Below are 25,997 nucleotides of genomic sequence, written 5' to 3' on the forward strand. Positions count from 1 at the left end.
AAAATAAATGAAAATAACGGCATTAAAATCATTTTGTTCTTGTTTAGTCATTTAGCCGTGTCCGACTCTTTGTGACCCCATGGACCAGAGCACACCAGGCCTTCCTGTCTTCCACTGCCTCCTAGAGTTTGGTCAAATTCATGTTGGGAGCTTCAATGACACTGTCCAACCATCTCATCCTCTGTCGTCCCCACACATAGAGATTACGATAAAAATCATAATATGCCACAGATGAAATAGTTTCCTGGCTCACACCCAACTACTTGAGCATCAAAGTAACTTTGTCAATGTCTTATCTGGGCTTAATGTTCTAGTTCAAATGATAATAACAGCTTTAGCAAGCACTAGTTTAACCCCATGATTCAATCAACTTGAGGAAGAACAGCAACAGTTCCTTAAATACATATGTATTGATGTTTTTACTGCAACATTGTACATGAGCCTTAGCATAGTTAATAAGAGGCAAGGTTGTCCAGCAGGACTTCAAAATGGCTTTTAATGTTTGCCTAATATTTATGACTCAACTGCCGTGTGAGAAAGTACATGGACAACAACAGAAGGGAGGGCCATTCATGTTCAACCAGCATCAAGGAAGAAAAACTTAGTACTAATAAGATACCAGCGGATCAAAGTGTATCCCAGTTATATGTATATTCATACACTTGTAACCAATTTCCCTTTAGGAAGCTACTTCAAAATAACACATATGAATTGTCTACTTAGCTCAGTAATGGCTGTGTTCTATAACTGCAATTCTCTAGTTTTCAAGCAGGGGACTTTCTCAGCCTAACATGATACGTACTGGAGACTGGAGGACAATCCCTAGGTGAAGGGATTCCACCTTTTGGAAGATATCCTCTGTTTGTTGGGCTGGCCAATTAAAGCCTGATCTCAACATACAGAAGTAGTGGGGCTCCGCATGGGCCTGGTTTGGAGAACATTTGTTGTGGAACATTTAACCTATCAGCTCCCACTCTACAAAATTCCCTACCACCTTATCTCAGTCCTCCACCAACATTGCTTTGCTTCCAGGGTCTAGTTAAGAAATTTTTATTCAAACCAGGAGATTCATTGGATTTTAAAATACTGATTGATCGATCGATTGATTGATCGATTGATTGATTGATCGATTGATCGATTGGTTGGTTGGTTGGTTGGTTGGTTGGTTGGTTGGTATTTTCATGCTTTGCTTGTATGTTGCTCAGGATCTTTTCCTTGAATATAGACTAGTTTATCAAAGTAATAATGTTCCTCCTTTTCTCTGCTGCTCTGCTAATATCATCATGACTGTACTGACTTTGGATGTGATATCCAAAACAATTTCCAGGGTGCTTTAACCAACAAATTCTTCCTTTACTTCTTTTCTCAATAATTTTACCTTGAAGGATCAGTTGTAGCAATGTGTACTTTTCATTTCTCATTACACGGCTGAAGTATTCTAGCTTTCTCTATTTTGTGGGATTTATGAATTCTAGGTCTTTATTTATTTGTTTTAGTAATTCTTCATTTGTCATCCTCTTGATTCAAGAATGAATAAATGAATGAATGAATAAGGTATACAGAAACAAGTTCCTCTGAATTCAGTGGAACATAGCTTGCTCTTCTGTTTACCATGAACTTTCATTTGAATTTTATTTTACAGTGGTGGTATTTCCGGACAGCTCTTTATTTAACCTTTTTGTGGCTTTGATTTTATAGATCTTATTGCTGTAAATAGATTTGTGGTGAAATAAGGGTGGAATAAGCATACAAATTTTAAAACTAATAGTATGATAATAATATTGGATCAACTCCATACTTAGTCATACTGAGGTGTTGTTATTGTTTAGTCGTTTAGTCGTGTCTGACTCTTCGTGACCCAATGGACCAGAGCACGCCAGGCCCTCCTGTCTTCCACTGCCTTCCACAGGTCAAATTCATGTTGGTCGCTTCGATGATGCTGTCCAACCATCTCATCCTCTGTCGTCCCCTTCTCCTCTTGCCTTCACACCTTCCCAACATCAAGATCTTTTCAAAGGAGTCTTCTCTTCTCATCAGATGGCCAAAGTACTGGAGCCTCAGCTTCAGGATCTGTCCTTCCAGTGAGCACTCAGGGTTGATTTCCTTTAGAATTGATAGGTTTGTTCTCCTTGCAGTCCAGGGGACTCTCAAGAGTCTCCTCCAACACCACAATTCAAAAGCATCAATTCTTCGTCGGTCAGCTTTTTTTATGGTCCAGCTCTCACTTCCATACATCACTACAGGAAAAACCATAGCTTCGACTTTGCGGACTTTCATTGGCAAGGTGATGTCTCTGCTTTTTAGGATGCTGTCAAGGTTTGTCATCGCTTTCCTCCCAAAAAGCAAGCATCTTTTAATTTTGTGGCTGCTGTCTCCCTCTGCAGTGATCATACTTAGGTAGACCCACTGAAATCCATAAGGCTTGCTACAATTACTTAACATCCTGTTACTTTCAATGGCTCTACTCTAAGTCTAAGTCTAAGTAATACAGTACATTACTCAAACAGCAATGTCTACATTGGCTTGGGGATATCATGAGAATGGTCAGATTCCAAAAGATCTCCTGTGTGGGGAATTAGTGCAGGAAACGCATCCCAGAGGGAGACTACAACTGTGATACAAGGAGATCTGCAAGCAGGATCTGAAGGCCTTAGGAATGGACCTCAACAGATGAGAAACCTTAACATCTGAACGTTCAGCCTGGAGGGAGGCGGTGTAGCATGACCCCTCCTAATTTGACGAGACACTTGTTCAGCAGGCCGAAGCAAAGAGGCAGCCCTGAAACCAACAAAATCAGGGAGCTGGACAGGGGACAGATTGTATTTGTGTTCAGTGTAGAAGGGATTGTCAGTCTCAAACGGGCCTCCTCAGCCACATTAGATGCTGTTCCAAGATCTCTATTCAGAGCATGTTACCATAGTATCTTGAGACTGAAGGATGCCTACTTACTCCAAGTCTGGATTCAACTTCTATTTTCAACCAATATTGGCTTCCGAAGTGTCTTACAATTATAATCTGCAGAAAGATGGAACAGATTAAAGGCCTGTGCATGCTTTTATGCAGTCTCTCTTGTCCTCAGAAACTAATTTCATAGCCCAGTTTCCAGGTTCTTCTGTCCAGAGAGAGGAGGCAGAAGGAGCTGCAGAGCAACTTAGTAGACTGATGGTAAAGATGAATTATTAACTGAGATGAAAATGGGAATTAAAGCCTTCTTGCTTCATGAAGAAATTCCAGAAGTTCCAGAATCCTTTATGATTATGGAACATTCCAATTAAATATAATTTTGAGATATGGCACATTTACAATGTACTTTTATTTTATTTATTTTTTCATGTTGACGGCTTTGAATTATGCATCCCTTTCCTGTACACTGATTCTCTCTTTTGCTCTCTTTTTAATTTAATAACATACAAAAATAAAAATAATGGAAAGGGTGAGATTGGGAGTCTGCAATTTCAATTGACATGGTGTTGCTCATAAGTTCAAATACATTTTAAAAAACATTATAAAATTGTTTTTTAAACTCATGATGTAAACAAAAAAAGTCTAGGCATTTTCCTTTTAAAATTCATTAGTTATGATGAATTATTACGATCCATGAAATCTCTTGTGGCATGTGTCATCCAATTTATGCTATGAAAACCAGATGTTTCATTTCTGTGTTTTTGTTCTGTTTGCCCATTACTTCCTATGTCTTTGAGTCCACACAGAAGATAATATTCTTAGCGTATAATTGGTACCCCTGATAGTAGATTTACATTTCTAGTCTGCTCAGCTTTTCTAAAAATTATAGCAAGGAGGCTGCCTTTTGTTTCAGGTCTCTGTAAATTCCACCCTATGCTCTTATGCTCAGCAGATGAAATGGAAATTGTGAGTGTTAAGTGTATGGTTTATTATAGTGCTGCTACAATAGGTCATTTGATTTCAACCCGAAAAGACAAGATTACATGACTGGAAGCTGATGGTACTTCTGTCTTTTCTAAAGAGGAAGGCAGAGAATAGCATCCCCGTCTTTAATCTGCTGTCTTGATCCATTCCTATGAAAGGTTTCACGAAAGGTAATCTAATCCATTCTGGTTTACACTGCGTATGTTCTTTATTTGAAATACACTTTATGTGATGTGCACTCGTAAATACAACATGCATTCTGTAAGCACAAGCACATGTCTGTTATAGCTGTCCATTTCCCTCCCTATCCTCCTACAAGCATGATAAAAATGAATAAAGGAAGGAGTCTCGCAACTCTGCAGAGGCGCAGCTCAGCTTGGCGTTGGTTATGCCTAGGGTGAAGGAACTGCAGTGTCCCAGCTTCATCAGAGGTAGCAGCAGAGTCCTTTGAAAGCACATAGACAGCTGGATCCCATTTTCTCACATGGGTAGGGAGGAAGCAACCATTAGGAAGAAGACCAGGGTGCTTTCAGAGTATGGGTCCAGCCGATTCAGGTGCCGGGAACAGGAGAGAGAAAGTGTGGTGGAAGAAGAAAAAGCTGGTTGGCTACAGTGAGGAAAGAGATGAGGAACAAGTATAGGAAAAACAGGAGGGAGGGCTGCAGAGAAGAGTAGTCTTGACCACTGTAGATTGTGAACCTCCCCATCAGCTTCAGCCCTGTCTGCCACCAACATCCACATCCACCGACAGATTCCTCCCATGGCAATGTGGCCCTTTGCTCAAAAGTAATGCTTCCCTCTGAGTATGAAAAAATTTTCACAGCCTGTTGATGATTTTCCACTCCACCCCCGTGAGCATTCTTGCTTCTAGCACAAAAGGAAGACACCACCAAGTGGCTTGTGTGTGTGTGTGTGTCCAGCAAGAAAGACATGGCACCCTTTTTTCAGGCTACCAAGTACATAGAGAACAGACATATTCAGCTTCTTGTGTGCTGTGAAGACGTCCAAAGATATACCTATTGAACAAAAATTGACATTATAAAAATCTCATCAATAGCTGGGGGAAGCCATGAATGACTGATGTTATGTCAGCGCTACCATGGAAGTGTCTTTCACTACTCAGAGGTTACAAGGTAGTTCTGCATTGTTTTGTCACTTGTCTTCAGGACTTAAGCACACAAGAAATCTGATTTTTTTTCAAATACAAAAGTCTTCCTGAAGTAGCATCTCTTCAACACTAATCGCATTCAACTCTAATGACAAGATTATCTATCAAACCTGTTTCTGGCGAGAGACAGGACATTGAAGGGGAAGATGAGCACTAGTGGTCATAGAATACTTCACATAAACGTTGTGGATTATTTATTTGCTCATCAAACCCATTATAAGGCCAACTCTAATCTTCTCTAACCTGGCGCTCTCGATAGTGTTCACTATAATGCCCATCAACCCAATCACCATGGTAATGTAACATACCCTCATAAAAGGCTATACAGTGGTGCCCCGCATGACGACGATAATCCATCCCATGAAAATCGCTTTTTTAGCGAAATTGTCGTCATGCGAAAACCCTTTCCCCATTGGAATGCATTGAAACTCGGTTTAATCCTTTCCAATGGGGAAAATACCTTGTCGTCCAGCGAAGATCGCTCATAGGGAAGCCATTTTGCGAGCGCCGATCAGCTGTAAAAATGGCTGCCCTGCGAAGCATGGTTCCGGAAAACACAGGTCAGCCATTTTGCGGAGCCGGAAAAATCGTCATCTTGTGAACAAATGGTTCACAAATCACGGACCTAATCGACGTCCAGCGAAAATCCCCCATAGGAATGACTGTTTTGCGAATCACTACAGCGATCGCAAAAAGGCACCGTTATGCGGATTCGTTGTTTAGCAGGGTTGTCATTTAGCAAGGTACCACTGTAGTCTTTTCTTTAGATATGGGCAATAGAATGTTTGCTGCAAATTTCTGGTTGTTCTTTGGAGGATAGGATCCACTTATATTTTGAGTTGAGGAACATTTTTTTCTTGAGAAGGGCCACTGAGCCACATTAAAAGCCAATGGGGTGGGGGCTGTGCTGTATGGGAAAGCAAAACCGAAGATGCATATAGCCAGGGGCAGAAGCTGAATAAAGCTAGGGGTCAACCATAGGTGGCTTACAGAAATAGAAAGTAGCCGTTTCTCTTTAGTGCCCCATCCTTGTGCAGAAGCATGAGGGAGATGAGCTAGTGATGCTCAGAGAGGATGTTTAGAGACCAAGAGTGAGCCCCCAGAGTCCAAAATGCCAGATTCTTCTGAGAACCACATAAAATTAGGTCCACGACCACATGTGGTGTTTGTGCTGGACGCTTCTGTCACCGTTTTAGACCTACACCTCAGACACCAATGAAGTTAATGAAATTCTTGCATGTTTAAACCTATGATCACAGTAGTCTATTTTATTATATGGAGTTCATGTAAGACATTAATTTTAAGGCCAGGATCCATGATTCTCATTGAATCCTTGCTCCTCCATATATTGACAATCCTTTTTACTTCTGCAGCCTGGTATTTACCCTAAAAACTGGCTTGTGGAGGCTAATTAACTCTTTTTGTCACCATGGAGACCTGGAAGAAAAAGGGGAGGGAAAGAAAATCCTGATTCCACAGGCACTGGGTATTGATGTATCCGGTGGATCTTGGCCATAGAGTTCACTTTACAGCTACAGGGGACAGAAAATTATTTCGTTCTCAGCTAAGTACGTGACGAGGGAACAAAATAAATGTATTGAAACCAAAGTCTGTGGACTGGGAAACACTCTACAAACACTGAAAGATAGAGGATTGAAAAATATTCTCCAGTTGTACCAAAAGGAAAAATTGGCATTTGTACCAAAGGAAGACATGAGCATGTTCATATTCTTATGTTTTCATTTACAGAGCAAACAATGGGTTCATCATTTGTGACTCCATCTTAATAGGTTCATTTCTTTTCCTATCCTGAACTACCTTCTCTTCTCACAAGAACCTCCATTGAACTTTATTTAACCACATACCTTAAAACAAGAGCTGGCACTATGTTTGCTAAATGGATGGCACACCTAGAGGAGAAAGTTAATAAAAAAAAACTAAAGGGAAGTCTGTATTTGAAACTAGTAGTTGGTATATTGTGCAATTTTTGGAAATCTTGTGGCTAGTTTGCAGCCTGATCTTTGTGAATCACAAAATGCTGATTTCTCGATGGCGGAAGCCCTAGCAATTTGTGTGGTTGACATGGTTGTCAACAGAGGCAAGGGAAAGTCCTATGTATTATTTTGATGTACAGAGATGGATGCACTGTATTGCAGTAGTGTGTGCCTTGTGCACAAATTGTGCTGATATAATGTAGCTTTCTGCTAACTTGGCCCACTCCCCAAAATACCTCGACAGTTGGCAGAATGAATCAACAGCCTCAGATAGAAGATGCCAGTGAGAACGGCAGCCACGTAGCCATACTTCTCTGTTGAAGAGCAAAGCTCAGCTTCAGGTACTGTCTTCCTTCAGGTACTGCGAAAGGCACTTTCTCCCAAGTAATACTGAAGTGAAATTCCATGGCCTGTCCAGTTGGCCGTCTGTCTGGAAAGAGGTGTCTTGTCCTTTGCCAAAGGCATCAGAACATCATAACCTGATCATGAGGACAGCGATCATTAAGCTAATATAGACTTCAACACAAGAGAGAACTTTCTCCTTCTCTGTTCCCTCTGATGCTAGTTGCAGATTCCTATCCAGTTTCCTCTCCACTTGCTCATAACTGCGTCCTACAGAATTCTTCCTGCAATACATTCTGTAAAGTCAGAACCGCAAGGAAGTGTTAATATGGCAGTGCAACGGGGAGGGGGAGGAAGGATAGTTCTTATTTAAGTATAATTTGCTATCTTTTACAATATCCCAAATAATACTGATAATCAGATAAGGATTAAAAATCCATTAAAACCTCCTGTAGGAATATTCATGAGAGTGATAATGTAGCAACAGTATGTTTGCTTCGATGCTCTGGCTATTGAGAGAAACCTTCATGAGAATAATAATTCTAAATACTCATGAGTGCAATTAGCTAGTGAAGACTCCCGGGGATAATAAGAAGGTAGCAGCAACTGCTTTTGTTGCTAGCAGTGAAAAAAACAAGTTTAGCAAGTGACATAAATCTGTGCTGTATGGATAAATACCCAAATGAGATATTAAATATGCTAATTCACTCCTCCTTTTATCAGCATTTCTTAGTGCTGACAATGGCTGTGTAAATTAAATGGTCAGAAACTGAAATGTCGCTTGTTGAATTAGCTATTCTGCTCATATGTCTTGGAGAAAAGTGTGCGGTGACTTTCAGTTTGTGAGGAAAGCTTTGGAGTTTTGATGCATTTTTTAAAGTCACATTTCCTTTCAGCACAGCCTATTTCTGCACAGTTCATGCTCTCTTAATTCATACTCAGTTGGAACAAGATTTCAAGAAAACACAGGGCTCCGTTTCTCTCAGGGAAACTAAGATCCACTTCAACTAGGCCATGACCCATTGAAGATTCTTCCCCCCCTCCATGCTTATAGTTTAGCCTTTACCATCTGTTCCCTCAGACTAGGGTTACCAAGTGTCAGTGTATGGATTTTGCAGCATTATTATCTGTAAACAATGTCCACAGGTTTCAGCCACTTGCTGTGAAGATTTAGAAGAGGCAGCCATGTTAGTCTGTGCAAGCGTATCAGGCAAAATCCAAAGAAATGAAGCAAAATAAACAAAAACATTTGTTTCGCCCAAAGAAAAAATGGCACCTTAGAAACTATTATATTTTAATGCGAGCTATCATGGAGTGTTTCAGGCCCTAGTACTCAATTATGGGAGACATGTGGCTATATTGTTTATACAGCAGGACCTCCATATCCTCAGGATCAGTACCCACAGTTTAACTTATCCGCTGCATGAAAATATTAAATAAAAAACCCTCAGAAATACACGTTTCCAAAGTGTATTACCAGAATTGGCCACTACAGTGAACTAGAGACTATGCTAAATCAAGGGTTTCTATACCCATGCTTTTCAGCATGGGGGAGGGTTTGAAATTGATCATCTTCAAATGTCTCAGTCCTACATCCACCCCTACGTAAAATTACTGCGAGGGAGATGTGTCTCCAAAATTACAGTTGTTCTATAGCAGTGCATATTTTAGTAAGACAGAAGAATGCAAGCACATTGAGTAAAAGCTTTTAAACATATTCAGGCCCTGTTGCTTTGTCCAAACTAGCCATGATGTCGGCACCAGGTGAAAACCTTCCTGTTCCAGAAGGCTTTTAATTAAAATAATATTAGCTGTGGGTCCGATGGCAATTTTTATATATATTTTAATTGTATTTTAATTGTTCAAAATTGTATTGTATTTTAATTGTTTTAAGCCGCCCAGAGACCTTTGGGTAGTGTGGGTGGTATATAAATAAATAAATAAATAAATAAATAAATAGATAGATAGATAGATAGATAGATAGATAGATAGATAGATAGATAGATAGATAGATAGATAGATAGATAGATAGATAGATAGATAGATAGATAGATAGATAGATAGATAGATAGATAGATAGATAGATAAAACAATGAAGACTCTTGAGGCATCTTAAAAACTAAAACTTTTTTATTTGGCATACGTTTCGATGGACTCAAGTCTGAGACCTCGTATCGTTTATTGGTTATTTATTTATTTATTGCATCCTGAGTAATGATTGTCGGGATTAAACAGATAACACTACAAAGACCGTAAGTTCTGAGTTGGAAAGTCATTTATAGAATGGTTAATTTCCAAAAAAACCCATAAGTTTAGCTCTAGACATAATTTATTCAAAACTGTAGTAAACTACATAATTGCTAACTAATTGGGCATGTTTTGCATATGAATCAGTGCTATTTGTGTAAGGGATTCCTTAGAGATCTCTCTAAGCACACTATAATTACACACAGTGGAAAAAAATGTGGCTACCTTTTTCTGTTTAATCATATTCTACAACCTGATTCTCAACCATGATTCACACAAATCATGATCATGGATGATGATTCTTCCTACCACAAATAATTGTGCAACAAACACATCTCCCACTATGCACCCAGTTCTCCTAGGGCCTTCATTCATGGCTTGGGAACAGACTGTTTCAAGCACCTTTTTCTCCCAGAAGAAACCATCCTGTCTTAAAGATGAGCTGCTGCACCCCTCTTGTATAAAGTATTGTCTCCAGAGACACATTTAGTGTCAAGGGATATTGTGGATAGCAGTGCCTTGAATATTGAATTCCCTGGTGTAGGTTTAGTCAGAGCTTGGAAATACTGCTTTCTGGACTACAGCTTCTTAAATTTCAGACTGGAAGCCCTAAAACTCCATCCTGCTGGTTGGGGATTCTGGACCTAGCATTCCAGAAAAGAAACTTCTCTAAACTCAGAGCTAGATTATCTCCTTCTTCATCTGTGCTCCACCTTCAGGTGAAGACTTTTTAAAAAATAAACCCAACCAACCAACAAATATTTGAATCCCCTCTTCCTTCATTTTATTGATTGATTTATAGCTTTGTTATTTGCTTTTTTGTATTTGTGGATGTTTCTGATGATGTGCTAATTATATTGTTTATTCTGAACATCATATGGGCAGAAAGGAAAGTACAAATAATAAAGTTTTATGTTTGCGTATCTACTGGTGTGTCGGGAAAAGGGCTGCTCCAATCACCTGCTTCTTTAATTTAAACTATTATGGGGAGCTTGACAATTTTGCACTGGGGGGTATTTTGTTTGTAGAGGCTACAAATTGTAGCTTGTTTATTTGTGCACAAATGCTGGACTACCAAAGCCTCACTTTCAATTACTTTTCTGTATTATACATTGACCAGCCTGCTATTTCAAGGGCATCATGTTTCACTTTGTTCAGGAAAAAGAGCAGTATATAAAATAAATTGTTCTCGATAAGCAGGCATTTTATAATGTTTACATGCTTACATATCTTTTTCGTCCATGCAGTTTGTACTTATGCCTTAAAGCCATCTCATCTCACAGCATCTTGCGTTTGAACTGCTTTTCTTTTTTTCAAAATAAGAATAAAAGAGTAGCTGCTTTCTCAGACACCAAGTCAGCACATAAAACAATTGTTATTTAAAAGAAGTCCAAGGCTGCTAAACACGATATGGCCGATAAGACCAAACTGTTGAAGCATCTGACAGTCTTTTCTCTCCTGTTTGAAAATAGTAATGTCAAGACATTCCTATTTTTTTAATGTAAGGAATAAAATGTTTCATTGTAAACCACAATAAATATGTTTGAGAGTTTGTAGTTATATTTCTCCTCCTAAAAATGCAGCTCAGGATCGAGTTATATATCACATTAACATTACACATATTATTTAACCTTCAGTGCAGGATTTATTTGGTAGCCTGTTAAGTAGGACATGGTGGCGCTGCTGGTTAAACAGCTGAAGACTCTGTGCTGCAAGGTCTGAAGACCTGAAGTCGTAAGATTGAATCCATGCAACAGAGTGAGCCCCCATCGCTTGTCCCAGCTCCCACCAACCTAGCAGTTCAAAAGCATGCAAAATGCAAAAATGTGAGTAGATAAATAGGTACCACCTTGGTGGGAAGGTAAACGGCGTTCAGTGTCTAGTCACGCTGGCCACGTGACCACGGAGGATTGTCTATGGATAAACGCTAGCTCTATGGGTTGGAAACGGAGATGTCAGAGTCAGACACAACTGGACAAAATTGTCAAGGGGAAACTTTACCTAAGTAGCAAAGGGCAAGCAGTAAGGGGAGAACAAGAAAAGGAAAAATGCACCTTCCTCCTCTGCGCCTTGTGTAGTTCGCCCACCAAGGTTTCTCTCAGGTTCTTTGTATTTTCAAACTGAGTAGTGAATTGTTATTTTTAGGGATATCTTGCATTAGATTGAAGACACAAGGAAAAGATACAGCTACATCCCTTGGCCCCAGGAACAGGAACTGTTATGTTTCTTTTCTTCTACCATTCATGGTTGGGCATAGTGGTGTAATAGTAAATTTGAAGGTGCTCATTATGACAGACTCCATAGCATCTCTCAAAAAAAAAAATCCAAAAGGCAGGTGGCTGAATCTATGTATAAATGAGGAGCAGGTCTTTTGTAAAGTTAATGCCTCTTCATTCTCCATTCAAGACCAAATTACCTACAAAATGCTTTGTATTATTCTGTTTTTGTTATTTGCCATAGCATAGCAACTGACTTATAGCAAGGCTGACATAAATATTAGAGTGGCTTTAGCATTGTCATCACCAGTGAGTTTCCACGACTAAGAGGAAATTTGAAACTAGGTCTCCTTCATTGAGGGCTTGACACTTTCCAGGCATGGTGTGGATTGTCGCCTCCATATATGCAGGGGTTTGTGAGCTTAGGCAAATGTGCAGATACATGTGAGAAGATGCAAAATACAATTCATGTAGTTCTGATTTCTGAATATTATAATCTCTCCTTTTTGCATTGAATTAGTCATAGATAAAATATGTCTAGAGAGTTGAATTGTTTTGTAAAACTTCCACATGTGAGTTTTTGTACATAATTAATTCTGAATACAAATTCATTAACACTATTTTTCATGCTACGTTAGAACAGCAATGAAGAGTTTCATTTGATTTCACTGCAGCTTAAATTTTTTGTGCAGTGTGCAATACTTAATTTCCTGTTTTCTAATTCCTTTCCCAGAGAAAAGAATTTACCATTACCAAAACAAATATCCATATTTTTAATAACAGTATTAGCTGTCTATCAGTTATCATATACTGTGTGAGCTATGCTCAAATATCAGCCATATCATGGCAAAAAGGTTTGACATACAAAACTTGAAAATATATGTACAGTCTCTTACTTGTCACATTACCACATTACAGCAAAGTAGGAATCTAATGGGTATTACTTCTTCCTCTTCCCTGTGTTTGCCTTTTTGTTATAGATAAATTAAATTCAGAATACAGAGACAAAATGAGACAAGAAAACGGAAATATAACATTAAGAGAGAAAGAGAGAGAGAGAGAGAGAGAGAGATGATAGATAGATAGATAGATAGATAGATAGATAGATAGATAGATAGATAGATAGATAGATAGATAGATAGATAGATAGATAGATAGATAGATAGATAGATAGATAGATAGATAGATAGATAGATAGATAGATAGATAGATAGATAGATAGATAGATAGATGGGGGGAGAGAAAACGACTGCATCGTGTTAAATCTAGTTATTGACCTAAGGGAGCATAGTGACATCTGCATTGTCTTGGGCATGTTGTGAGAATGGCTGACAGCCAGATTCCAAAAGATATCCTGTATTAGTGCATAGAAAGTGCCCCAGAGGGAGACCACAGCTGTGATAAAAGGAGATCTGCAAGCGGGATCTGAACACCTTAGCAATGGACCTCAACAGATGGGAAACCTTGACATCTGAGTGTTCAGCCTGGAGGCAGGCAGTGCATCATGGCCTCTCCCAATTTGAAGAGATACTTGTTCAGCAGGCTGAGGCAAAGAGGTAGTCCTGAAAGCAGCAAAATCAGGGAGCTGGACACAGGACAGATTGTATTTGTCTTCAGTGTGGAAGGGATTGTCACTCTCAAATTGGCCTTCTCAGCCACACTAGACGCTGTTCCAAGACCTCTATTCAGAGCACGTTACCATAGTATCTTGAGACTGAAGGATGCCTGCAGGACCTAACATAATTTTCCCTTGTAGGCTGTAACTACACCAGTGCTGGAGCAGACTTAATTCATTCCTTTCCATTGACTACAATAGGGCTGGGAAAATAAAGGTTTCAGCAAACACTGGTAGTAGCCATGGGCACTCCCATCATCACCCTAGGATGTTGTGCCCCAGTTGGCATCTGTCAGCAAATACCTACTACCAAGGGGGAGAGCAGAGAAAGCTGAGTCTTGCAAGCTCATCTGTCTAGTGTTTGTGTACAAATCTGTGCTCTCCTCACAGCCACAGAAACCGCTAGCTTTCATGCTTCAGTTGGGACTCCTTGGCAACTAATTAGGAGACCACTTTGGCAACAGCAGCCTTTGCCACTGAAATCTGACACAGCCCAGATGAGTCAGCCAGGAGGAAACTAAGGAGAGACATAGCAATCTGTTCCAAGTCCAACACATCTCCACATATGTTCACTTACAAGCCTGTTCTGCCCCTTTCCCAGATTCTTTATATGCGGGGGAAGCATAACTTATTGCTGAACATATTTTATTTCAACAGATGCATTCTTAAACGCATTTGACCTATTTTTCTTTTGAATCCCAAATGGCAGGATATTCAGAATACATGAAATCAGTGACAAATTATTCATCCAGAAAGTCAGGTTCAACTCAGTTCAACGCTGGAATTTGTAAACATCAAGTTTCTTATAGGTAAAAACAAATACACAAACAAAACCAAATAAAGACAAAAATGTGGTGGTATCTTAGGTTCCTTTACACATTCAAGTTCTTTGAGCATCTTTGAGCATCTTTGGTGGCTGGACAGGTCAGTGGTTTAGGTTGGAAGTTTGATTTCCCCAACTGTGCCTTCTGGGAGAAGAGCCAGCCTGTGTAGATTTGGACAAACTGCACAGTCCCAGGGCAACCCAGAAGAAAAAAAAGGGTTGCCATAAATCAGAATTGACACAATGGTGCACAGTTCTTATTCTTATTATTCAGAAATACCAGAAATATGTCAATCAAAATTATAAAAAACATTGATTAGTATTATGTAACACAGTGATCCCCAACCTTGGGCCTCCAGATGTTCTTGGACTTCAAATCCCAGAAATCCTGGCCAACAGAGATGGTGGTGAAGGCTTCTGGGAGTTGTAGTTCAGATAATATCTGGAGGCCCAACGTTGAGGACCACTGATGTAACAGATACAAGTTTTAACCAAAAACCTAAGTATCTGTTAAATACTGGTGAAGTATATATGCTGTTCCTAATATTGCCATTTTTGTAACATTTTTGTAGCTGTTTTTGTGTTGTTTCTGAGATCTGCAGCTGCTTATAATATGTGAAATTTCTTGATATTTTTCCCTAAGTCCTGATGACTATGGGGGCCACTGAAGCATGTTTCATCCACAAGCAATATGTTTCAATTGCCAGATCTCTGTATTTTGCTAATTTTTCCATTTTAAAAATCTTCAGTTCTGGCATCCCCTGGAATTACAATGTCAATGATCCAGACATTTCTTCATTCTAGTCCTACTATATCTGGTGTGTTATGTTGAAGGTGTCTATCAGTTTGGATCCAGAAATCCCACAAGATCTTGACGTTATCATTTTCTGACACCTTCTCTCCCTGATGTTCCCATGGATTTTTGAAGGCTGGCAAGTTATATATATATATGTGCATAATGACTAGTGCACTAATTTTGCCACTCTCTCATGTTTAATTTTTTAAATCTCTTTGTGCAATCTTTGGACATTCATAGATGAGGAGTGATGCAGTTTCATCTTTTTTTCTGCAGAGTTGACATTTGCTTTTAGCAGTTACCTTTCATCATGTTAGTTTGGAGTGCTTGTTGTTGCGCAGCAAAAATCTTTCTTAATTTTCTTTCTTAAAAGATCCCATTTTTAGACATGCACACGTTAAATTTGATCATGCTTTCCATCAATATTTCTCAGGTGTTGTCCATGTAGTGTTTTATTTTTCCAGCCTTTTAATTTTTTTCAAATTGTTGCTTCTTATATTGAGCCTTTGTTTCTGTTGTTTTCAAAATATTCTCCATTTTCACCTCCTTAAGTAATTTTTCTCTACTTGTACTGATACAGTCATTTAGGCTTCGTTTTTCCTCTTCTACTGCCTGCTGTATTCGCAGTAATCCACAGCCCCCAATTTTTCATGGTAAATATAATCAGTCCATATTACTTTTTGGGTGTAGTGTGTGATGCATGTTCATTCATTTCCATGTTTTTTGATCCAGTTCTTCTAAATCATTTGGGATCCAATCTATTATTCCAGCTGGATACCTAATTACTGGAACTGCCTAGGTATTTATGGTGTTGATTGTATTCCCATTGTTTAATTATGATTTTAGGATTTCCCACAGTCTTTTGAGGTATTTCTTTTCTGTCAGTTTAACTTTTGTATGCGGGATGTTGTCTGTTTCTAGTATTCCACCGTATTTATAATTTCCATTACCTGATAGTAGTTTAATAATATCACAATTTTTAACTCTATCCCATCTAGTTTTGGATTTTGCCATGTTGTATACCCATATAGCTCTACCCATGTCACTCGAGTGAGTCAGGAGGTGAGGCTGAGAAACCTGACGCTGAGGGAGGCACGGAAGGAAAAAACAAGAAACTGGGCCTTCTCGGCGGTGGCTCCTCGCCTCTGGAACAATCTGCCTCCGGAGATTTGCACGGGGTATTTTCAAAAACCAATTAAAAACGTGGATGTTTAGGCAGGCCTTCCCTCCAGTTAATTCCTGATTCTCTCCCCTCCTTTCTCTATTGTGGTTTATTTTTCGTTTGTTCCCCATCTTGAAGAATTGCCTAATTGTGTAATAATTCCTTTTTTATATTTATTCTCGTATTTTGTGTTGTAAGCTTCCTAGAGTGGTCGCAATGACCAGATAGGCGGGATATAAATAGAATAAATAAAATAAAATAAAATAAATTGTATAGACAGACCTGCACATTTGTCAATTCCAGATTTCATTTGGATATTTTCACTAAATATTTGCACTGTGTTTAGCATTGATTCCATCTCTGTGGAACTTTTTGCATATTGTTTTAGGTCATCCATGTACTGTATAAGAGATTATTGATTTTTTTTCCTGCTTCTTCTGCAATATGGCAGCCCAATTCAGTTTTATTTAAAATTATTGACATGGGCATTAATGAGATGTTAAAGAACAGTGGTAACAAAGCATCTCCTTGAAATATTCCTCTTTTGATGCTGACTTCCCCAATTTGTTAACCACACACCATTAAGACAATTTTCCATTTTCCCATGTTTTTTAAGGAACTTCTGTATTTTTTTTTACTAATCCCCAGAATTTTTGTGTTGTTGTTGTTTAGTCATTTAGTCGTGTCCGACTCTTCATGACCTCATGGACCAAAGCACGCCAGGCCCTCCTGTCTTCCACTGCCTCCCGGAGTTGGGTCAAATTCATGTTGGTAGCTTTGGTGACACTGTCTAACCATCTCATCCTCTTCTCCTCTTGCCCTCACACGTTCCTAACATCAGGGTCTTTTCCAGGGAGTCTTCTCTTCCCAAAATTTTTAGGCAGGTGTTAATCCAGCTATGTGGAAATGAGTCAATCATCAATCCAGGCCATGTCAAGATATGTTTTTTGTATTTTTGCATTCTTTAGTATCGTATTATCAGTAAGCAGCTGATCTTTCATGCTTCTTGACTTTGTAAACTTCCCTTTCTTTTCAGTTGGATATAGAGAGTTTTTAATTAAATAATTGTATATTGATCTTTGCATGTACTCCTGTGCGGAGCTTGGACATCGTTTGAAGGCATGTAATTGGTTGGTAATTACTGGGTTCATTGCCCTTTTAATGGTATTTTATTATTAAAAATGTGTGGCCTGTTGTCATCCAATCTTCAATTGTAGAATTTTGAAGTAAGTGATTAAATTGCAATGTTGTACATATTGTTGTTGTTGTTGTTGTTGTTGTTGTTGGTGGTGGTGGTGGTGGTGGTGGTCTTTGAAGCAAAAAAACCAGGTCTTTCCAGGACTCACAGCCAGATTAATTTCAATCTTCGTATATTTCTTGAATTGGGAAGTTGTGTAGTTTGCATATAAATTTAGTACAATGGCATATTCATATGTTATTACACTTTTTTTTCACTATAGCCAGTAAATTCTGGTCTTTGGGACCCATAAACTGTCATTACATGAAAAATTTGGGCTCTGGGCTCAGGATTCTGTGCCTTTCTGTAAGATTTATCACTTATATTCAACTCTTGGAAAGACCAAAATCCTGCTGTGTTTTTATGGCATCCTAACACCATTGCCACAAGTTAAGTAGTGTAGGAAGTTGCTGCTGTATGCTGATTCAGAAAGCTTGGCATGCAACAGTGAATGCCTGCACTAACTTCTTAATGTGTGGCAGTTTGCCACTGAGATGTATTGTTTTGCTCTGACAAGCGTAACTCATAGGATCTTGAGCACTGTATAACTGCAGAGTGAGGTGCCTCCTTACTGAGGTGCTGTTAGTTCTTCTTGGAGTTTAAAGCTGTTACCTGTACTTCTTTTTTCCCCCTGCTTCTTTATCTAAAAACATGCTAGTCTTTCTAGTTTAAGTGATGCCCACAATTTGAGGTAGCTTTGCTGTATTTAAGGTATGTGATCAATAGAGATGCAACTGCTTGTCTTGCTTCCATGCATGAGAATAAGAAATTATTTCCCCCCCCCTCGCCCCTCATGAGGTGGCAAGATATTGTTCTGCTGGTGATAATGAGAGTTCTCACATTTGTGAGAAAGATTTTCGCTCAAATTGTTATATATCGCTTAGCATTAGTATACAGCTGCTGCCTTGTTCTGTGGACTTTGTAGAATTAAAAGCATTGGATGGGTTTTGTCTGCCATTTCTATCAATAATCGAGTTCTTGCTTGCTGTAGGAGTTGTGCTGTGCTTCACAGAAGGGAAAAAAAATACTTGTTTTGCACATTTCTGTTTGTAAATTATCGAAACCTTCATGGGAAAATGACATTGGCCCCCATCCCCCTCTCATGCTGGAGAGAAGAGAGCTCATGAGGGTCAGTGAATTCTCAACAGGCTGTCTTGGTAAGTTGAGAAGCCTGTCTTGTCAAGAAAAAAATAATTTTGTGAGAATTCTTCACATCCCTCGTGCTTAATCGGTAATGTCATTTACACTGCCAAACCACTTGCAAATGCGCTTGTCCTCATAATGTCATCAGCCCAAGTCAAACTCCTCCATGTGTCTCAATCATTAATAATAGAATTTCAGTAACTGTGTTTCCTGCTTCGATGTTATCTGACAAACCTGCATGTAAAAAACAGTTTATAAAAGAAACTCTACTGTTCAATTTGCTTTCATCCCCTTGTTTCAGTGACAGATATTTGGACCTACAGCTGCCTTTGTTATGAAGCCGTCAGCTTACTAAGTTGTCATCACTGAAGAAATACTGGGTCCATTTAAATATATATATATTTATATATATTCAGGAAGACATCAGAGCTAGTGTTTTCCCTTGAAAACAAGCTGTTGGATTTTTTCCCCTGTCAATCAGACAGCTACACTACATTGATTTATTCAAAAATATGCCCTTGCAACATTTAACTCTTGATTCGCTCTGGAACTATTATTCATGATTACTATGTGAAGGACAGTTCGAGCACTATTCATCTTGACATCATCGTCTCCTTTGTAGTGCAATCTCTTATTATTATTTTTTTAGGAAATAAAATCAAAGTGTTAGGATGTTTGTGGATTCCTGCCTTTGTTGCTGCATCAGATCTATACCAGAGCTTCAGTGATCTACAGATATCATACGGAATGCTGGATAAGTATTCAGCAAGCACATGTTGCCTGTAAGATAAAGGCCTAGACAAGGTCAATTGTCTGTTCAACCTCTTTCTACTACATTTTAAAGAAACAGAAAGTTTCCTAACTCACAGCAATGGCTCACTGCTCTCAGAACCCTCTCTTTGCCTGAAATCTAACATAGTAAAACATATGCAGCCATCAAATGCAGCAGATTGAGAGAGAGAAAAGAACATGGACATGTGCAAGAACAGATTGTAGCATCCAGTAGATTTTTTTGTGAAATAGCTCCTGAGCAGAACTTTGTTGGAACCAACTGGGAATTCTAGATTTCAGTTGTAGCAGAGTCAGTGTCAGAAATGGGGGTGGGGGTGTTCCCAAGGGGATGAAACCCCTCCCACAAAACACCACATTCTTGCAAAAGACCCCCTGCCCACTCTCAGGACATTTTTGGTTCTGTTCTTCCTTCCTGTTGTGTACCTCTGCATCTCACATTCTTTGAACATGTCATCAGTGACAGTGGACGGGCCAGCATCCTCCGCTGGTGCTCCAGCACTGCAGTTTTGAAATGGACATTTATTTAATTAAAATATCTCTGTAGCCTGCAGTACCATGTTCAGATGTTAGGTGCCCGACTTCCTTAGCCCCCTTTCACAAGGATGTGATACTTATTTCTTTCTCCAGAAGGCCTCTAGGCAGGTCCGGTTATCTTTCACTTTGCAGGGCCCTTGAAATGTTCATACAGTTACAAGAAAGGGGGATATTGCTGGTTGGAAAGGGGGAGTGAGCAGATAGACAAGCTGAATGAGTGCCGAATTAGAGGGAGAGAAAAATCAGTGGGGGTAAATATAATAATGGAAGAAAAGGGAAAAAAGAAGCAGTGAAAGAAAAAGGTAGAGGGGGGCTAAGGGATATTTTTAATTCTTAAAAAGCTGGATACCTCTGCCAAAATCATATTTTAAAGACCTGTATGACTGGAACACACTATGCTGAAATATGATTCACTTGCTATAATCAGCTGGAATTTTATGTACTTCTACTCATGCTGACTGATGTACATTAACAAGCATCGCAAATCAAGAGCTGATGGAATACTATGGAATAAATTTGATAAATAAGTACGACTCGCTGGTGCAGTTCAGATAAAGTCCACACATAAATGCCTGACCTACTGGGTATTACTCGAGGTTGGATTATATATCTATTGTTAACAACAACAAAAAATCCAATCATTTTGAGGTAAAATGAAGACTGGGAGCAAATTGTCAAGAAGGACATGACAACATAAATCTCAAAAATCTCTCTCTGACACAAGCTTAGTGTCCTCGGGGAGAAAGTGCAGCAGACCCTTCTGTGTCTAAGCTAAACATAAATGTATTTGAATAAATACTGTGGATACAAGAAACTCGTATGTTTTTCTTCTGCTAACACTAAATGCAAGACGAAGAAGCTGCCACCCTGCTTGAGCTCTAATGTTCTATACGAAAATAAAAATCTGAATGCATCCCAAGATTTCATACTTTTAAATAGAAGCACAAGGTGTACACATGATTCTCCTTCACTTTTTTTATAAGCCTCACATTAATTCCATCCGTAGATCAAACTGAAAGAGACTAGGGTTAACCAGAGAGTTTTATATGGAGATTTAGATCTAGATTTCTCCAGGCCTAGCCTGAGGTCCTTCACCCCTGCACCATGACATGACAGCAGCTACTTGTGGCGTCGCTATGATAACAAGAAATTTTTTTCCTACTCCCCAAAACCATTGCCCTTGCTATATACATAGTTTTCACCTTGCCGTATGTTGAATTCATTTAACCTGCCCTGTACTGAGTTCTGAAATAAGAGTTTTGACTGTTTATAAAAGTGTTACTTTTCTTAAAATGTCTAAACAGCCTATCAGAGAAAGCTGCACTGTCCTTGTAGTGTTTCTTTTCAGCAGTTATTTTTATTTTATGCATCCTGGCATGCACAATTGTTTACTTTGGAAATTTCCACTTAGAACTATAAAATAATAATTGTCTGGTTATTCAAAGAGACCCGCTTTACATCTATACTGTGTGCTGGTGACTCTCTGCTTTGGAAGGCAATAAAGTTTTATTGTTTTATTACCAAGATTCACTCTGTGTTCTGTTTTGTGACCCTCTGCCAGCGAACAGTTGCTGGGCTAAAGGGCCATTCTTCCACAACAGGTTTAACAATATAGAAGTTCTGCAGCTAAAAGTAGGGCTGTGCAAGGTTGCAATAACGCCAATCCCTAATGTAAACCTGCCCAGTTTTTGCTGACATGGTTTCAATAGAACAGGGTCATTTAGAGCATATGCTTTGTGCATGCAGCATAGACAGGGCTAGTTGGCATCGCTTTTAGTAGGGGTATGTTTTTTATTCCAATGAATCTGAATCCTAATTTGGATGCCCTGTTCCAGGCATCTCTTCAAATCTCAATCAAAGTAGGTGTCTTTGAAAACAGACCATAGCCGAATCCCATAGCCATCTCAAGTTATAAATATATGTTATTGTTTTTCCTGGGTTTGTTTATTTATTTACTTATTTCATTTACATCCTACCTTTTTCCCAATCCAGAGATACAAGATGGCTTACAAAATAGTATGTGTATGGGGTAACATGCATATATACATTAAAACATTTAGAATGTTCTGAAATGTGTAATAGTATTAGAAGACCTTAAAACAATGTAAAAACAAAAACACCAAAAAGGAAGGAAGGAAGGAAGGAAGGAAGGAAGGAAGGAAGGAAGGAAGGAAGGAAGGAAGGAAGGAAGGAAGGAAGGAAGGACATACAGGTCAAAAATATTGAAAGAGGAAGAGGAAAATGCAGTATCCTCTATTTTAAAACTCTCCTTGCAGTTTCATCAGTGATTGATCGAAGAAGAAGGACAGGTGGGAGACATGTCATGGTTTGTGATAAGATCATTTCATTTCGTTAGGGCCGAAACAGACAGAGCTGGAGATCAGCGCTTAGGACCTCACATTGTTTTAGCAGCCCCTGGGAATGGATTCGAAGACTGCAGAACTGAGAAACCATTGAACTGTTTTCTGCTATGAGCTGGCCTTCAAATAAGACATTCCCCGTGTGACTCATCCATCCATCTCACTCCACGTAGTAGATATTAGTAAAACGTGTGTGTGTGTGTGGGGGGAACTGTGATACAGTTTCTGCACACACACACAGAACTGGCAGTAATTTGAAAAGGTGATTTGTGTCAAGGGAGTAATATGATTAAGAAGGTTAAACACTTTTCCCAAAGGTTGACTCCCTGATTTTGAAAGTCTATCATGGAGGCTATTATTTTTAAAAATAATAATTTTTAAAAATTGGAGATCCAGATCAGCATCTATATGTCTAGACTAGCCCTTAAACGGCAAGGTGTCTTGGTACTGTAACCTAGACTTCGCTAGTACCATGTGAAATGTGACATTGTATCAAATTGCTTTTTTAAAAAATGGTAATATTATACCTGATCAAAAACAACTGTAAGGTTCTTACTGAGACTTTACATTGCTATCTGCCTGCTTTTTGATCTTTGTGATACCATCAATCACAACAATAGGATCTGACATGCCTTTAACTGTTGGTTACTGAGGCATGCTTTTGTTTTGATCCACTGCATAAGTTGCTATTACTATGGACATCTTCCGTTATAAAAAGGGGGAAATCAAAGAATTTGTTATTAAGATACTGCTAGCAACCATACACAGGAAGAACCTTTTAATCTTATCAGCTCTACAAACCTTAAGAGGCTCCTTCTTGTTGTCAGCTAACTTATGAACATTTTCTGCTTCAGCAGTTTATTAGCAGAATATGCTATGAGCCTTGACTGTGTTTTTCTATTAGAACATAAATGTGTCATACATCAGATTCTGTGCTTTACATTTTTGGTATGTATTAATTTAAAAATATGAACTTTGGTTGTGTTGTTGTTTTAAGACAGAAAACCATCACTGTCCTTTTTTAAAAAAAACTAAAGATAGTTTCCAAAAAAATAATAATGTATAGCTCCTTTGGTACACAAGTCATTTTCTTAGATGGCTTCCATCAAAGGTTCAAAAAGTTACTATTTAGAAAGATAAATGTCAGAATCCCCTAGCCAGTACAATGACCAGGCTAAACCCAGTATTAAACCCATCCACTGAGCCAAACTGTTCAGTCTATGTGTTATAATGTTCCTGGAATTAAACCCATTGGACATGGACTCTGTAAACCTGTGTAGGAGTGCAGTGGAGATTGACAAAGTATCAGAACAAGAGTTCCCAATAGTGGTACACATACCAGTGGTGCGACACAATACTTGTCTAGGTGGTACAGTGTTTTCATAAGCATCCACTCTCCCTCAGTCCTCTTGTCCTCTCCTGCTATTCTCATGTGAACTTTTCCTAGCTAGCCTACACATCAATGATTATCCTTCTGTAACCATTGGGTTTTCCACTGGTCAAACTTGGGTTCTTTGACAGTGATGGGCAATGCATAAGATATCACAGTTGGAGAACCACTATTCTAGAACACTGCCCTAAATGGTTGGATTCAAATGCTTCTTCTCTTTAGCATCTATGTGTAGCTTCTGGAGGAGCCCATTGTCAGTAAGAGGGTGAGATGTCTGCAGTATGTTCTATTTTCTCTTGTTAACTAGGCCAGATAAGGTTGTGGAGCTGATTGGCCAGTGCCAGGAGGCATTAATGGATTGAATAAGTAATCTAGACTGAATTCCGAGAAGATGGAGATCCTGTGACTGGGTGGTTCTTGAGCCTGGAAACTGGATAGACAGCCTATTATGGCTCAAACTGAACTTTTACAACTTTGTAAGAGGCAGTGTATCACTTCTCAGCTTTGCCGAGATGTGGTTGGTGCACCAGCTATAGGCGTATCTGGGAAGATATCCCTTAGTCACAATGACACATGTTCCAATGACCTCATGTTTGGATTATCAGAATGTGTTTTCCATGCAGCCACTCATGAAAGTCATCCAAAGATGCTGTTGCTGTAAAACGTGGCTATCAGAATGTTGAGTCACTTACCACAATTTTTGAAAGGGCTGAATTTGATGCTTGCCAGTTTCTGGGCCAAATGCATGGTGCTGGTTCTGACTTAGAAAGCCCTAAATGGCTTGAGACCCAAGTGTCTGAAGGAATGCTTTCTTCCTGTAATAGCCCTGACAGCTTGCCTTAACAAAAGAGTGAATTTGAGAATAGGATCTCTTAAAAAAAAATCAGTGAATAAGGCAGGTATGGACATGGCAAAAGTCTCATCTAGAGGAGCCTCATGAAGTCTGCTCTCTCAAGTCTGTCCTGAATGAGGCTGGATATTTCATTATAATCATCCTAATTACTTGTCGTCCTTGGAGAGGGGTAACAGCAGCCTGCATAGTACCATGAGTGAGATTGTGGGCAGGGGGTCATCATCTTGAGGCAAAGGTTGATCTTGACCTCAATGATTTCCACAGACCCTTTGAGTACCAGCCAACCAGAGAGATATCTCTGGCACCCCTCAGCCAGGCGTTATCCAAGACTGGATGAGCCCACTGTGAGGACTGTTTGCATGGCTGTGTTAATCCTAAAAGTTCCAGGAGCTGAGAAAGGGAGAAAACATTCTATAAGGGGAAGGAAGGGCAGTATAAAAGGGAAGAAACCATTAGTGATGAGAGTGAGGAGAAGGGGAAGGATGTGTGTGCAGATCTTCAGGGGTAGCGAGAGGACAGGAGGGCCCCTGGTGCCCCGAGGTCCTCCTGTGGTATAGTACTCCAGATTTACCCAAGAATGTTCGACTGGGTACACACCAAAGGCATCAAGCTTAACCCCAGCTGCACAACCCCAACTCCATCACAGCCGCAGTGCTGGAGAAGAGAATGCCAATGCAAAAGACTGCGCCAGTTTGAGAAAGATCTCTGCGCAAAGGAGGAGCACAAGAGGGAACAAACACATTCCTTAACTTACTTAAATTACTGCATCTTTTGTAAATGAATAGATTGCAATAAATACCAACAGGAACCACCGACAGCAAAGAGCTCCCACTGCTGCCTTGCAGGATATTTTACAGATTTATTTATTTATATTTATATTTATTTATTTATTCCATTTAAACCCCACCTATCTGGTCATTTTGACCACTCTAGGCGGCTTACAACACAAAAAACAAAATACAAGAACAATATATAAATAATAAGGAATTTGTACACAATTAAAAAATTCGATAAGATGGAAAAAGAAAAACATAATAAAAGGCAAGGGGAAAAGTCAGGGATTAACTGGGGGGGGGGGGGAAGGCCTGCCTAGACATCCATGTTTTCAGTTGTTTCTTAAAAGATCCAGATTTCCTTCCCACCCACCTTTCCCCATTCTCCTCCAGGATGTTCTGACTGGCAACTTAACAGCCCACATCATATGCCTCACAACACTATTGGTCAGAATAGCAAATGAGGTCATATTGCATAAATGGGGTGAGATGAAGGCAATGAATGATGAAAACACAGATGGTGATGAATGATCCATGTTCCTCTCATTCATTGCAAAGGATCATTCATTTTAAGAGGCTGCCTTCTGAAAAGCAAGGGAAAAAGGGAAAAGTGAATAAGAGTGCCTTTTCTGTGGTTTCATTTGTCCTAACATGAATGCCTCAC

At 39.3% G+C, this 25,997-nt stretch overlaps 1 protein-coding gene and 1 long non-coding RNA gene across 2 annotated transcripts in view; both read left to right on the forward strand.

Moving 5' to 3' along the window:
- ZNF804B (zinc finger protein 804B) overlaps positions 1–25,997 on the forward strand; it is a 235,386-nt gene that overhangs the window by 110,671 nt on the left and 98,718 nt on the right. The window lies entirely within an intron of this gene.
- LOC144583825 (uncharacterized) lies at positions 23,941–24,988 on the forward strand. Its single transcript, XR_013537796.1, has 2 exons — positions 23,941–24,054; positions 24,899–24,988. It is a non-coding gene; the product is annotated as an uncharacterized LOC144583825 (long non-coding RNA).

The sequence above is a fragment of the Pogona vitticeps genome, chromosome 6, assembly GCF_051106095.1.
Source record: "Pogona vitticeps strain Pit_001003342236 chromosome 6, PviZW2.1, whole genome shotgun sequence".
Taxonomy (NCBI): Eukaryota; Metazoa; Chordata; class Lepidosauria; order Squamata; family Agamidae; genus Pogona; species Pogona vitticeps.